The following is a 14,507-nucleotide window of genomic DNA, read 5'->3' on the forward strand; positions in this document are numbered from 1 at the left end:
AGATGTTTGAGGAGATATGGTCTGTCTGTCTGTCTGTCTGTCTGTCTGTCTGTCTGTCTGTCTGTCTGTCTGTCTGTCTGTCTGTCTGTCTGTCTGTCTGTCTGTCTGTATGTATGTATGTATGTATGTATGTATGTAAAACCAGGTCTACAAACCACTGGAGTGAAGGGCTTTTCTAGTGTACCATGAACTCCACTGGCCTCTGAGTCACAACACACAGTGTGTGTGTTTGTGCACTATGAGAAGGATGACTGATTGCAGGGCATTGTTGTTGTGATGATGATGACGTATTGTAGTTAATGTTAGTGACCTGAATAGCAGTCAGTAGTTGTGTTGTAGTTATCAGTAGTGACCTGAATAGCAGTCAGTAGTTGTGTTGTAGTTATCGGTAGTGACCTGAATAGCTTAGAGTAGTTGTGTTGTAGTGACCTGAATAGCAGTCAGTAGTTGTGTTTGTGATGCAGATCGCGCTGCATGTATGTTTTGATATTTTAACCTGCATGTCGGGATTGCGTTTGGTGTGGGGGGGGACAAAATAAATGTAGGCACGATGGCGCACAGCCGGTTTGGGTTCCGTGTTAGGATTAGGGACTAGGGGTTAGGGACTAGGGGTTATGGGTAGGGGTTAGGGGTAGGGATTAGGGGTAGGAACTAGGGGTAGAGGTTAGGGGTAGGGACTAGGGGTTAGGGGTAGGGATAAGGGGTTAGCGGTAGGGATTAGGGGTAGGGACTAAGAGTTAGGGGTAGGGATTAGGGGTAGGGACTAGGGATTAGGGGTAGGGGCTAGTGGTTAGGGGTAGGGATTAGGGGTAGGGACTAAGAGTTAGGGGTAGGGATTAGGGGTAGGGCCTAGGGGTTAGGGGTAGGGATTAGGGGTAGGGACTAGGGGTAGAGGTTAGGGGACGCAGAGGGACAGGGGCTGGAAGCAGAGAGACAGGCGCTGGAAGCAGAGGGACAGGGGGCTGGAAGCAGAGGGACAGGGGGCTGGAAGCAGAGGGACAGGGGCTGGAAGCAGAGGGACCATGGTGGGGACTGGGGGCAGAGGGACAGGGGCCTGGAAGCAGAGGTCCATGGTGGGGACTGGGGGTAGAGGGTCCATGGTGGAGACTGGGGGTAGAGGGTCCATGGTGGGGACTAGAGGGGGTGGGGTAGAGGGTCCATGGTGGGGACTGGGGGGGGTAGAGGGTCCATGGTGGAGACTGGGGGTAGAGGGTCCATGGTGGAGACTGGGGGCAGAGGGTCCATGGTGGAGACTGGGGGGTAGAGGGTCCATGGTGGGGACTGGGGGGCAGAGGGTCCTTGGTGGGGACAGAAATCTTGCTTGTTTGTAGGTGACCAAATACTTATTTTCCACCATAATTTGCAAATAAATTCATAAAAAATCCTACAATGTCATTTTCTGGATTTGTTTTCCTCATTTTGTCTGTCATAGTTTAAGTGTACCTTTGATGAAAATTACAGGCCTCTCTCATCTTTTTAAGTGGGAGAACTTGCACAATTGGTGGCTGACTAAATACTTTTTTGCCCCAGTGTATATAGAACAAAGCACACATCAGGACAAGAGAGACAACACAACACTACATAAAGAGAGACCTAAGACAACAACATAACAAGACAGCAACACACGAAAACATAGCATGATAGCAACACAACATGACAACAACATGGTAGCAACACAACATGGTAGAAGGACAAAACATGGTAGCAACACAACATGGTAGCAGGACAACACATGGTATGAAAATGATTGGGCACAGACAACAGCACAAAGGGCAAGACGGTAGACACAGCAATACAATGAATAGATTGAGATAAAACTGTCCAGGGAAGGAGGGAAGGAGGGAGGAAGGGAGGGAGGGAGGAAAGTGATTGCAGAGAGAGGCATGCTCTTTCCCCGTGTCTCCTCTTAATGAAGACCATGTTCCTCTGTGTAGATAAGCAAACAGGATACTCACACACACAGCAGAACCTCACAGACTGACAAACAGGCCACATGTTATTACAAGACTACGAACAACCCATTATCAAGAATGACACACATTTATCTCAGCACACACACACACACACACACAGAGAGAGAGAGAGAGAGAGAGATGCATATACACTCACACTGAAATAAACAAAGTGTCAAGGTAATACTGCTGTCACCAATATAGACCGACTCCTCTATTTGTAAATCAGATGTTCTCATTTCAATACAGATTAAATATTTGTTTTGGTTTTGATAATCTAATCTGTCTGGATCTGTACGGCCTGTCACTCAGCTCTCTGCCACTTAGTACTATTAATCCCTTCAATCTACACGTTGCCATGGTTGCCGGGAAAACAAGAGAAAAAATAAACATTAATCAAGATTTAAATCAATGTTTACCATTTGAGGGAAAGAAATAGAGAGAGAGAGAGAGAGAGAGAGAGAGAGGAGAGAGAGAGAGAGAGAGAGAGAGAGAGAGACAGAGACAGAGAGAAAGAGGCCTAGTACAGAAGATGTTCTAGTATAGGAGATGTCCTAGTATAGGGGATGTTCTAGTATAGGGGATGTTCTAGTATAGGGGATGTTCTAGTATAGGGGATGTCGTAGTATGTTCTAGTATATACTACAACATCCCCTATACTAGAACATCCCCTATACTAGAACATCCCCTATACTACGACATCCCCTATACTACGACATCCCCTATACTAGAACATCCCCCATACTAGAACATCCCCTATACTACGACATCCCCTATACTACGACATCCCCTATACTACGACATCCCCCATACTAGAACATCCCCTATACTACGACATCCCCTATACTAGGACATCCCCTATACTACGACATCCCTATACTAGAACATACTAGACATCCCCTATACTAGACACATACTAGAACCCCTATACTAGGACATCCCCCTAGGACATACTACTAGAACATCCCCTATACTAGGACATCCCCTATACTAGACATCCCCATACTAGAACCCCTATACTAGACACATCCCCTATACTAGAACATCCCCTATACTACGACATCCCCTATACTAGAACATCCCCTATACTAGGACCCCTATATAGGACATCCCCTATACTAGGACATCCCCTATACTAGACATCCCCTATATACTAGAACATCCCCTATACTAGAACATCCCCTATACTAGGACATCCCCTATACTAGGACCCCTATACTAGAACATCCCCTAGAACATACTACGACATCCCCTATACTAGAACATCCCCTATACTAGACATCCCCTATACTAGGACATCCCCTATACTAGGACATCCCCTATACATAGGAACATCCCCCCTAGGACATCCCCTATACTAGAACATCCCCTATACTAGAACATCCCCTATACTAGAACATCCCCTATACTAGAACATCCCCTATACTAGAACATCCCCTATACTAGAACATCCCCTATACTAGAACATCCCCTATACTAGAACATCCCCTATACTAGAACATCCCCTATATAGGACACTAGAACATCCCCTATACTAGAACATCCCCTATACTAGGACATCCCCTATACTAGAACATCCCCTATACTAGAACATCCCCTATACTAGAACATCCCCTATACTAGAACATCCCCCCTATACTACGACATCCCCTATACTACGACATCCCCCATACTAGAACATCCCCTATACTAGAACATCCCCTATACTACGACATCCCCTATACTACGACATCCCCTATACTAGAACATCCCCTATACTAGAACATCCCCTATACTAGAACATCCCCTATACTAGAACATCCCCTATACTAGAACATCCCCTATACTAGAACATCCCCTATACTAGAACATCCCCTATACTAGAACATCCCCTATACTAGAACATCCCCTATACTAGAACATCCTCTATACTAGGACATCCCCTATACCATGATACATAAAGACCTTGACAACTCACATCACACTGTCTCCTCTCCTCTCCTGTCTCCTCTCCCCTCCTCTCTTCTGCTCTCTTCTCTGCTTCCCTCTCCCCTCCTCTCTTCTCCTCGTTTCCACTCCTCTCCTGTCTCTTCCTCTCTTCTGCTCTCCTTCCCTCTCTCCTCCTCTCCCCTTCCCTCCTCTCCTCTTCCCTCCTCTCTTCTCCTCTCGTCTTTTCTGCTCTCTTCTCCTCCTTTCCTCTCCTCCTCTCCCCTCATCTTTTCAGATCTCTTCTCTCTTCCTATCCTCTCTCCTTTCGTCATGTCCTCTCCTCATATCCTCTCTTCTTCTCTCCTCTCCTCTTCTCTCTGTTCCGTAGCATAATGGATGAATGCATTAGTAGGAAAAGTCTAATAAAAACAGACACATTCATCTCACTTATTCATTAAACAGTTTAGCACACACACACACACACACACACACATCGTTATTAACGCATTAACAAAGACTGGTACAGTGAAACAGAAAAACAAAGTTGTTTCTACAAGTGTAGTAGTATAATCTACAGGACTACGAGCCCAGTAGTATAATCTACAGGTCTACAAACCCAGTATTATAATCTACAGGACTACAACTTTAGTAGTATAATCTACAGGTCTACAACTTTAGTAGTGTAATCTACAGGACTACAACTTTAGTAGTATAATCTACAGGTCTACAACTTTAGTAGTATAGTCTACAGGACTACAAGCCTAGTAGTATAGTCTACAGGTCTACAACTTTAGTAGTGTAATCTACAGGACTACAACTTTAGTAGTGTAATCTACAGGACTACAAGCCCAGTAGTATAATCTACAGGTCTACAAGCCTAGTAGTATAATCTACAGGTCTACAAGCCCAGTATTATAATCTACAGGTCTACAAGCCTAGTATTATAATCTACAGGACTACAAACCCAGTATTATAATCTACAGGTCTACAAGCCTAGTAGTATAATCTACAGGTCTACAAGCCTAGTAGTATAATCTACAGGTCTACAAGCCTAGTAGTATAATCTACAGGTCTACAAGCCCAGTATTATAATCTACAGGTCTACAAGCCTAGTATTATAATCTACAGGACTACAAACCCAGTATTATAATCTACAGGTCTACAAGCCTAGTAGTATAATCTACAGGTCTACAAGCCTAGTAGTATAATCTACAGGTCTACAAGCCTAGTAGTATAATCTACAGGTCTACAAGCCCAGTATTATAATCTACAGGACTACAAGCCTAGTAGTATAATCTACAGGTCTACAAGCCTAGTAGTATAATCTACAGGTCTACAAGCCCAGTATTATAATCTACAGGACTACAAGCCCAGTAGTATAATCTACAGATCTACAAGCCTAAATGCATTTGATTGTTGCAGCTGATTGGTCAATAGCTAAAAAATGGGATGATTTCAACATTCAGTTTCCAGATTTTACCACTCTATCATGCTAAATGAATGTATACTGCATGATTACAGCTGTGCATGTCTAGTATGTGTAACCTAACCCAGTATGTGTAACATAGTATGTGTAACCTAACCCAGTATGTGTAACATAGTATGTGTAACCTAACCCAGTATGTGTAACCCAGTATGTGTAACCTAACCCAGTATGTGTAACATAGTATGTGTAACCTAGTATGTGTAACCTAACCCAGTATGTGTAACATAGTATGTGTAACCTAACCCAGTATGTGTAACCCAGTATGTGTAACCTAACCCAGTATGTGTAACATAGTATGTGTAACCTAACCCAGTATGTGTAACATAGTATGTGTAACCTAACCCAGTATGTGTAACATAGTATGTGTAGCCTAGTATGTGTAACCTAGTATGTGTAACCTAACCCAGTATGTGTAACCCAGTATGTGTAACCTAACCCAGTATGTGTAACCTAGTATGTGTAACCTAACCCAGTATGTGCAACCTAGTATGTGTAACCTAACCCAGTATGTGTAACATTGGTCAGGCCTGCACCCGCACTCCTGACCAGCATCACCACCCTGGATGGTTCCGACCTTGAATATGTGGACATCTATAAGTACCTAGGTGTCTGGCTAGACTGTAAACTCTCCTTCCAGACTCATATCAAACATCTCCAATCGAAAATCAAATCAAGAATCGGCTTTCTATTCCGCAACAAAGCCTCCTTCACTCACGCCGCCAAACTTACCCTAGTAAAACTGACTATCCTACCGATCCTCGACTTTGGCGATGTCATCTACAAAATTGCTTCCAACACTCTACTCAGCAAACTGGATGCAGTTTATCACAGTGCCATCCGTTTTGTCACTAAAGCACCTTATACCACCCACCACTGCGACTTGTATGCTCTAGTCAGCTGGCCCTCGCTACATATTCGTCGACAGACCCACTGGCTCCAGGTCATCTACAAGCCCATGCTAGGTAAAGCTCCGCCTTATCTCAGTTCACTGGTCACGATGGCAAACACCCATCCGTAGCACGCGCTCCAGTAGGTGTATCTCACTGATCATCCCTAAAGCCAACACCTCATTTGGCCGCCTTTCGTTCCAGTTCTCTGCTGCCTGTGACTGGAACGAATTGCAAAAATCGCTAAAGTTGGAGACGTTTATCTCCCTCACCAACTTCAAACATCTGCTATCTGAGCAGTTAACCGATCGCTGCAGCTGTACATAGTCTATCGGTAAATAGCCCACCCATTTTTACCTACCTCATCCCCATACTGTTCTTATTTATTTACTTTTCTGCTCTTTTGCACACCAATATCTCTACCTGTACATGACCATCTGATCATTTATCACTCCAGTGTTATTAATCTGCAAAATTGTAATTATTCGCCTACCTCCTCATGCCTTTTGCACACAATGTACATAGACTCCCCTTTTTTTTCCTACTGTGTTATTGACTTGTTAATTGTTTACTCCATGTGTAACTCTGTGTTGTCTGTTCACACTGCTATGCTTTATCTTGGCCAGGTCGCAGTTGCAAATGAGAACTTGTTCTCAACTAGCCTACCTGGTTAAATAAAGGTGAAATAAAAATAAAAAATAAAAAATGTGTAATCTAACCCAGTATGTGTAATCTAACCCAGTATGTGTAACAGTATGTGTAATCTAACCCAGTATGTGTAACAGTATGTGTAATCTAACCCAGTATGTGTAACCTAACCCAGTATGTTTAACAGTATGTGTAATCTAACCCAGTATGTGTAACAGTATGTGTAATCTAACCCAGTATGTGTAATCTAACCCAGTATGTGTAACAGTATGTGTAATCTAACCCAGTATGTGTAACCTAGTATGTGTAACCTAACCCAGTATGAGTAACCTAACCCAGTATGAGTAACCTAACCCAGTATGTGTAACCTAGTATGTGTAATCTAACCCAGTATGTGTAACATATTATGTGTAACCTAACCCAGTATGTGTAATCTAACCCAGTATGTGTAATCTAACCCAGTATGTGTAATCTAACCCAGTATGTGTAATCTAACCCAGTATGTGTAACAGTATGTGTAATCTAACCCAGTATGTGTAACAGTATGTGTAATCTAACCCAGTATGTGTAACCTAACCCAGTATGTTTAACAGTATGTGTAATCTAACCCAGTATGTGTAACAGTATGTGTAATCTAACCCAGTATGTTTAACAGTATGTGTAATCTAACCCAGTATGTTTAACAGTATGTGTAATCTAACCCAGTATGTGTAACAGTATGTGTAATCTAACCCAGTATGTTTAACAGTATGTGTAATCTAACCCAGTATGTGTAACCTAACCCAGTATGTGTAACAGTATGTGTAACCTTACCCAGTATGTGTAACATAGTATACACTAAAACACGTAGAAACACAAACAAATCAAAACACACATGCATGCGTTTTAGTCATATCATGTGGACATTATAAACAAAAGAACAGGCTTTGCACACATACTTGCCTTCAAAAAGTACTCAGACCACTTTTTCCACATTTTGTTGTGTTATGGATTAAATTTAGATTGTATGTTACTAAACTACACACAATACCACATAATATCAAAGTGGAATTACGTTTTAGAAATGTTTACAAACTAATTAAAAATGAAAAGTTGAAATGTCATGAGTCGATAAGTATTCAACCCCTGTAGTATGGAAAGCCTAAATCATTTCAGAGCTGTGTTCGAATACTCAACCTAACTGCACTAACCATATTATTTGTGACGTAAATTGAGAATATAGTATACTTATTGGTCATTGTATGGATATAGTTAGTATGCCAAAAGTTCCCGGATGTCATACTACATTGGCCAAAATACGAAGTATACAAACAGTGACACTATTTCTGTGCCCATAATGCAATTCTTCGGAAAATGGGCTTGGCTTTACATTGTTTTCAGATTTGAAGAAAATGTCAGTAAAAAGTCAGACGAGAGCAGATACAAATTCATTGCTTTAATTTATTATGACAAATATTAAGAAAATGTTGAGCAATGTAATAATGTAATGACTTTTCAAACAAGTTACCTTACACATTATGTTGGCTGACAATTTGTTAGCTACGCTGTCCTTACGAACCACATAGCATATCATTACAGCAGTATGTACCAGTATGTCGGCTAGCTACCTAACGTTAGTTGGCTACTAATACATCAAACTTGCCAGCATATTAACTATATGCTATCTAAATAACTACCCAATGTTTATTGACTTGATTATTCCCGTCAATCTTAACAAAGTGGTATAATCGTTGTACGTTCTCAATAGTGCTTCCGGTATATTCGCTCTGGCTATTTACTCTGATTTCAGAGCACTATTGTCTTGAGTCTACCAGAGCGCAGAATAACTGATGAATTTACGAACGCTCAACACCCATTGACTATAGCAAGTGTCAGTAAACGTTGGCAAAAAAAATCATAATTCAATGGATGCCAGCCAGAGTCACCAACACTCTGGATAACATGAAAATTGCCTAACAAGCTCTGCTAAGGCGAGTCAAATGGTCAGAGTGAGGTGTTCTCTCATTTGTGTCTGGAAGTAGCTAGCAAGTTAGCCAGTTAGCTTGGGTGCTTTACTGCAGTTGTAAGGTCAGAACGCTCGAATCAACCCTACTCCTCGGCCAGAGCGCCCAGTTTGCACTCTGAACAGTCCCAGAACGAAACGCTGTGAATTTACAATCTGACAATCTGACAATCTGACAATCTGACAATCTGACAATCTGACAATCTGACAATCTGACAATCTGACAATGCTCTGAATTTAGGAATGCCCAGAGTGCACTCCAGATTAAATATAAGACCACACCCAAAGTCATAAAATGTCTAGCTAGTCATTTGTTATGCTAACAATCTAGCAAGAGGTTGCATAGCAACAGCATCAACTTCCGGTAGACAAGCAAATCGCTAGTACACTCAATTGAAAGGGTACCGTTTGTTTACAGTATATTAAAATGAACTAATAGTATATAGTATGTAGTATATACTCATTAAGTATGTAGTAAACTGTATGTTAATATGGGTATTCAAACACAGCTCAGGAGTAAAATTGTGCTTAACAAGTCGCATAATAAGTTGCATGGACTCAATAATAGTGCAATAATAGTGTTTAACATGATTTTTGAATGACTACCTCATCTCCGTACCCCACACATACAATTATCTGTAAGGTCCCTCAGTCGAGCAGTGAATTTCAAACACGGATTCAACCACAAAGACCAGGGAGGTTTTCCAATGCCTTGCGAAGAAGGCCACCTGTTGGTAGATGGGTAAAAACAAAAATCAGATGTTGAGTATCCCTTTGAGCATGGTGAAGTTATTAATTACACTTTGGATGGTGTATTAATGCACCCAGAGGAAGGAAACCACTTACAGATTTCACCATGAGACCAATGGAGACTTCAAAACAATTACAGAGCTACGGGATCAATGTCCCTATCCCGGGACGGTTGAGCTAACATGCGCTAATGTGATTAGCATGACAGTTGTAAGTAAACTTTCCAGGACATAGAAATGTCTTATATGGGCAGGACGCTTAAATTCTTGTTAATCTAACTGCACTGTCCAATTTACAGTAGCTATTACAGTGAAGAAATACCATGCTATTGTTTGAGGAGAGCGACCAACAACAACAAAATGTATCACGGCAACTGGTTTGTTACATTCACCTCTGAAGGTAAATAATGTACTTACATTCAGTAATCTTGCTCTGATTTGTCATCCTGAGGGTCCTGAGATAAAAATGTAGCAAAGTTTTGTTTAATAAAATCCATTTTTATATTCAAGTGTAGGAACTGCTGTCGCTGGCTCCACACCAGAGAAAGTTAGTGTATAAGCTAATGATCAATCATGTATGATCTTCCTGGGAGTGTGTAAACTGACATTTTGTATTACCATATCATTTTTGTATGTCCTCTATAGTTATGTACTTGAAAATGTATCAAATGGCCAATTCGGCACATTTGGGCAGACTTGATGCAAAATATTGATCCAGGATTGCAATGCTTGTAACGGTTTTCCTCCTCTTCTGAGGAGGAGTAGGAAGTGAACTGAACCCTACAATACAAGGTAAACAAAAAGAACAACCAAAACAGTTCCGCCTGGTAACTAATACAAAGACAGAAAACAACTACCCACCAATCATAGTGGGAAAACAGGCTGCATAAGTATGGTTCTCAATCAGAGACAACGATAAACAGCTGGGAACCATACCAGGCCAGAAATACAAAAATGTAAAACACCACATAGAATGCCCACCCCAACTCACGCCCTGACCACCCCAACTCACGCCCTGACCACCCCAACTCACAACTCACGCCCTGACCACCCCAACTCACGCCCTGACCACCCCAACTCACGCCCTGACCACCCCAACTCACGCCCTGACCACCCCAACTCACGCCCTGACCAAACTAAAATAGAGACATAAAAAAGGAACTAAGGTCAGGACGTGACAATGCTTCACTGGCTCAAGCTGAAACTTTGCACACACTCATGCTATCTAGTGGCCAAAATCGAAATTGAGCCTAAACTGCAATAATATATTATGGCCTTTCTCTTTTCGCATTTCAAAGATAATGGGGAAAAAAATAGAAAACGCATGTTTTTTTCTTTGTATTATCTTCTACCAGATCTATTGTGTTATATTCTCCTACATTCCTTTCACATTTCCACACACTTCAAAGTGTTTCCTTTCAAATGGTACCAAGGAAACGCATATCCTTGCTTCAGGTCCTGAGCTACAAGCACATAGATTTGGGTATGTCATTTTAGGCGATAATTGATAAAAGGGCCAGAGTCTGGAATCTTCTTTAAAGCTGTTGGTTCAGTGCTTGTAAGTAAGCATTTCACTGTATTCGGCACATGTGACAAATAGAATGTTGATTTGATTTTATCCGACTACCACTCACTTATGTATAAACCCACCTCAATCACTCCAGGTACTAATTAAGGTACTGACACTGACCTGTATATACTTGCATTCTTGTGTTTCTTTAACTCTTATCAAAGTTGTATTCATACTTTTATTTTGTATTCTAATTGAAAACGTATTGTTGGAAAGAGCTCTCAAGGTAACAATGTCACTGTACTGTTTTACATCTGTTGTATCTTGTACACAAATAAAAATGTGAAACGGTGCAAACACACATAGACATCGACCTGTATGAAACTCTATTCAACCTCAACGCTAACTCTTTCTAACTCTCACACTCTCCCGAGCGACACTACACACACACCCTGGTAATGTACTAAAGTAAATCTATTAAACAAGTGACTGGTGATTATGGCCTCACAGTAAATATCTGTATTAGCATAAGCAAATCAGAGACTTCCTTAAAGCATATTAATCTAATTTGTCAGCGATTATTCACACACACATGAACGCACAACGCACACACACACACACACACACACACACACACACACACACACACACACACACACACACACACACACACGCACACACATGAATGCACACACACACACATGAACGCACAACGCACACACACACACACACACACACACACACACACACACACACACGGCGCACACACACACACATGGGCGCACAACACACACACACACACACACACACACACACACACATGAACGCACACACACACACGGAGCAGGATTGCATCATACAGAATGTTTTCTTTGTTTTCAATGCGCCAGATTTTTCTTTGGTACCATTTCAAACTCATACTGTGGTACTCAATGTGGTCTGTCTTCATAAACACATAATGCCAGCTGCCAAACTCATACTGTGGTACTCAATGTGGTCTGTCTTCATAAACACATAATGCCAGCTGCCAAACTCATACTGTGGTACTCAATGTGGTCTGTCTTCATAAACACACATAATGCCAGCTGCCAAACTCATACTGTGGTATTCAATGTGGTCTGTCAGAGGTCTGTCTTCATAAACACACATAATGCCAGCTGCCAAACTCATACTGTGGTATTCAATGTGGTCTGTCAGAGGTCTGTCTTCATAAACACACATAATGTCAGCTGCCAAACTCATACTGTGGTATTCAATGTGGTCTGTCAGAGGTCTGTCTTCATAAACACACATAATGTCAGCTGCCAAACTCATACTGTGGTATTCAATGTGGTCTGTCAGCCAGGTCTGTCTTCATAAACACAACATAATGTCAGCTGCCAAACTCATACTGTGGTATTCAATGTGGTCTGTCAGAGGTCTGTCTTCATAAACACACATAATGTCAGCTGCATTGTTTAAAGTGGCAAACTCATACTGTGGTATTCAATGTGGTCTGTCTGTGTATCGGGTGGTGTCCTGAGTCTGTCTTCATAAACACACATAATGTCAGCTGCCAAACTCATACTGTGGTATTCAATGTGGTCTGTCAGAGGTCTGTCTTCATAAACACACATAATGTCAGCTGCCAAACTCATACTGTGGTATTCAATGTGGTCTGTCTTCATAAACACATAATGCCAGCTGCCAAACTCATACTGTGGTATTCAATGTGGTCTGTCTTCATAAACACATAATGTCAGCTGCCAAACTCATACTGTGGTACTCAATGTGGTCTGTCTTCAAAAACACATAATGCCAGCTGCCAAACTCATACTGTGGTATTCAATGTGGTCTGTAAGAGGTCTGTCTTCATAAACACAGATAATGCCAGCTGCCAAACGATGACTGTCTATCATCTGCCATTAATTGGGATTTTACAAAATGAGGGAAATCGTAATTATCCGTTTTAAAACACCACAGACTGTTAATCTTAAAACTGTAGATTATCATTTGAAACATGCTTGGTGATAACTCAGTCACGTTGGTTTTTAAAAAGACAAGAAGAGGCGAAGGGAATCGGAAAAAGGAGGCGCCAAGTGACACCGCAAGGTTCTCTGTGATAACGCCCAGGGAATCCCCCAGGGAATCCCCAAGCCCACTATCCGGAGTCTGGCTCGCCATGGCTGTGTGACGCGTATCTCCTGTCTGATCTGCTACAGAGCAGTTTGCTGCTTACAGTCAATCATACACACAAACAGATGGGACTTTACTTTCTACATTGATAAGCAATTCATTTATCAAACAGTTATCTGAAAATCACACCTGCCCAATTATTCATTAATGGATAGGCAGCAGTGCAGGAATTTACAATTCAAACAAAACATCAAAGACAATTAAAACTAGGCATATCACCAACAGGATCTTTCTCCAAACGTCACATTTCTAAGTGTTTTTGACATCCTGGGTTTACTCCTACTCAGCATCGTTCTGTGTCTCCAAACATTACATTTCGAAGTTAAGGTTTAAGGTTTGGGGTAGGGTTAAAATATTACATTTAAGAATTCATTCCAAATGGTTAAGTTAAGGCTTAAGGTTTTTGATAGGTAAAAAAAATAAGGTTCCACAACTGGGATTAAACACACAACCTTTGGATCTGGAGTGATGAGATTATGAAATGTAAAAGTTAAGGGTTAAGGTATTGTAAAGGGTAAACTCTAGAACCACTAAAGCAGTATGCTAATGAATGTACTTTTTGTAATACTCCACCATTTTATAATATTTAAAGTCATGCCCCCCTCCGTCCTTGATGTTTCCTAAATAAGTTTAAACAACACACTGTTGTTGTTAGAATCTTAATATCACAAACAGAACTGGAGTTATAACCCATTTTAGAAAGGCGTGTCATTTATTAAAATGTTTTTTTCCACCGTTGCCCCTCTTTCCGACAGTAGGGCCTGTTCTCCTTCTCCTGGTGCCGTGCCCAGTTGATAATCACCCTGAAGGTGCCACGCCCAGTTGATAATCACCCTGAAGGTGCCACGCCCAGTTGATAATCACCCTGAAGGTGCCACGCCCAGTTGATAATCACCCTGAAGGTGCCGTGCCCAGTTGATAATCACCCTGAAGGTGCCGTGCCCAGTTGATAATCACCCTGAAGGTGCCACGCCCAGTTGATAATCACCCTGAAGGTGCCACGCCCAGTTGATAATCACCCTGAAGGTGCCACGCCCAGTTGATAATCACCCTGAAGGTGCCACGCCCAGTTGATAATCACCCTGAAGGTGCCACGCCCAGTTGATAATCACCCTGAAGGTGCCACGCCCAGTTGATAATCACCCTGAAGCCCAGTTGATAATCACCCTGAAGGTGCCGTGCCCAGTTGA

At 41.8% G+C, this 14,507-nt stretch overlaps 1 protein-coding gene across 1 annotated transcript in view; it reads right to left on the reverse strand.

Moving 5' to 3' along the window:
• LOC112237859 (forkhead box protein N3-like) overlaps positions 1-14,507 on the reverse strand; it is a 143,284-nt gene that overhangs the window by 119,257 nt on the left and 9,520 nt on the right. The window lies entirely within an intron of this gene.

This window comes from Oncorhynchus tshawytscha, linkage group LG08, assembly GCF_018296145.1.
Source record: "Oncorhynchus tshawytscha isolate Ot180627B linkage group LG08, Otsh_v2.0, whole genome shotgun sequence".
Lineage (NCBI taxonomy): Eukaryota > Metazoa > Chordata > Actinopteri > Salmoniformes > Salmonidae > Oncorhynchus > Oncorhynchus tshawytscha.